General features: G+C 44.2%; 1 long non-coding RNA gene across 1 annotated transcript; it reads right to left on the reverse strand.

Annotated features, from left to right (window-relative positions):
* Positions 1–368: 368 nt before the first annotated feature.
* On the reverse strand, positions 369–1,776 carry LOC117443031 (uncharacterized). Its single transcript, XR_004551605.2, has 3 exons — positions 1,672–1,776; positions 1,311–1,412; positions 369–997 (listed from the first exon to the last, which is right to left on the reverse strand). It is a non-coding gene; the product is annotated as an uncharacterized lncRNA (long non-coding RNA).
* Positions 1,777–2,181: the final 405 nt, after the last annotated feature.

Genomic DNA, 2,181 nt, shown 5'->3' on the forward strand with positions numbered 1-2,181 from the left:
TCTAAAAGTACAATGGGAGCCAGAGCCTTTTCTTATCAAGCTCCACATTTGTGGAATCAGCTTCCAGTTTGTGTTCGGGCGGCAGGCACCCTATCCGTGTCATATGCACATTAAATAGGCTCAGCAGTTAACACACCTTATTATATATCCTCCTAAGATGTTCCCTTACTATAAAATATTGAACTCACAACACTGGTAATTACAAACTTAACCATTTCTCTTTCAATAAATAAATAGTGCTTGTGTTGATGGACACCATTTTGAAATACAATGAGATTATCTATTTCAAAGCCACATTGTGGGTGGGACACAGCTAAAGCTTCGCCAGTTTATAACCGATGAAACATGATGGCATCAGAATAATCACTTACATGTGATTTATAGGATGCTACACAGGTCACTGTAAAGATAGTGTCAGAGGAGAAATAAGATACATTATCTGTTAAATCGCCATGGAGGTTATCTTTTATTTATCAGCAGCAGATCAATAAGTGTCAGCATCAAAACATAACACGGGCACATACAATAGGTAGGCTCAGCAGACAGACCGTAGTGCAAAGTTAAAGTGTCACATGATTATCTACTAAATAGTGAATTCAGCATCGACTTCACCTGATGAAGTTCAAAACAATGCAACAGACACACCTTAGTGCAAGTTAGGTGTCAGTATTAAAAAACAGTGGCAATATATATATAATAGAAAATCAACTTCAATCAAATGTACCCAAAACAAATATAAAAATAGCACTGTAAGAGTTGAACTGTGGGCTAAGCCCTGAATGTTTCCATGTCCAGGAAACACCGCTGAAAAGCCTTTTGTTGCTCCATGTGCTGCGTCCCGTTCATCCTGGTGCTCCATCATCGCAATCACCCTGTCCTCTGTTTCCTGGGCCTTGTGTAAAAGCATCATCTGGTCCTCGTGCATCGCCTTGCTGGCCATGGCACGCCTGTCCTCCATAGTCTCGATGGTGGCAAAGAAGTTCTCATCATGTGTGTCCTGTGTATTTAATCACCATGTAGTTTTACAGGCAGAAGGGACACGGTCAGGCTGTTAGGGCTATGCACAGACACACACACACTCACAGACACACAAAGACATAAACACACACACACGAGAGAGACACACGTTACGTTTTCTTACCGGAAGTCATGTGACCTAGCCCGGATGTTTACAATTTTGTGAGCGTAAAATGGGCGCGAAAAGTGTAAACGCCTGCCTAGGCAAACACGTTTTCCACGGTGTCATAATTCATAATTGTACCATGAAGGAAGTAAACGTGATTGTGAAGCTACCGTGTGTGTGAACGTACTTTTGCGTTTGGTTGATGGACAGGGAGACGAGCAACGGCTGCTGTTGCGATCGGGAAAGGAAAGTCCACTCGTTTCCAATCCAGCGAGTTGTCCCGCCTCGCCTGAAACAAACAAATGTAGTGCCATGAGTTAGTGAAGCACATTACAGAAAACACTGCCCACTTATTCACAAGGCAAAACGTTTTCATGGCGGCCGAGAATAGCTAGTTAGATGTTATGTTATTAGCCAGCTCAGGGCCGGCTAACAGTGTTAGCCAGTTCAGCCCGCTCATGGCTACCTCGATCTACTGAGCAAATAAAAGTACATCTGAGACCAGTAATGTGCATATTAAAAACCCCAGTACAAGTAGTTTATTTTACCTTCGTCGTTGTCGTCGTTGCTCACTTCACAGCCGACTGAATCCGCCGTTTCAGCGAGCTCCCACAGCAGCGTGCCCGAGTCGATGGTCGCCGTTGTCCCGGAGAACGAGGGTCTCTGGTCGAGCAGATCATCCAGGCGCTCGTACCATTTACTGGTCTTTCTATCGTTACCACTTTTGTTATTGTGGTCTTTAATTTTGTTATAGTCCTGCCTGAGTTTTTTAATTTTTACCCGGCATCCGTGTGCACTGTGCACGATTCCCAGCTCAAGTAGCTTTTGCGAACATCGCTCAAAACATTTTGAGTTGGGAACTGCTTTCTGTAGAAGCTGCTGCATCCCTGCATCTGAGTAAATGGACAGAAGCGGCGACACTTCCTCGTCATTCCACCGCTCCGGTGCTGTACGGGTTGTCATAACTCCTTTACAAACAACCGACTCGCTCAGGTGTGGAAGTGGTTTTGTAGCGAGGAAAAAAATGGCTGCCTAACAAAACAAATTCAGAGTCTAAC

The sequence above is a fragment of the Pseudochaenichthys georgianus genome, unplaced genomic scaffold, assembly GCF_902827115.2.
Source record: "Pseudochaenichthys georgianus unplaced genomic scaffold, fPseGeo1.2 scaffold_524_arrow_ctg1, whole genome shotgun sequence".
NCBI lineage: Eukaryota > Metazoa > Chordata > Actinopteri > Perciformes > Channichthyidae > Pseudochaenichthys > Pseudochaenichthys georgianus.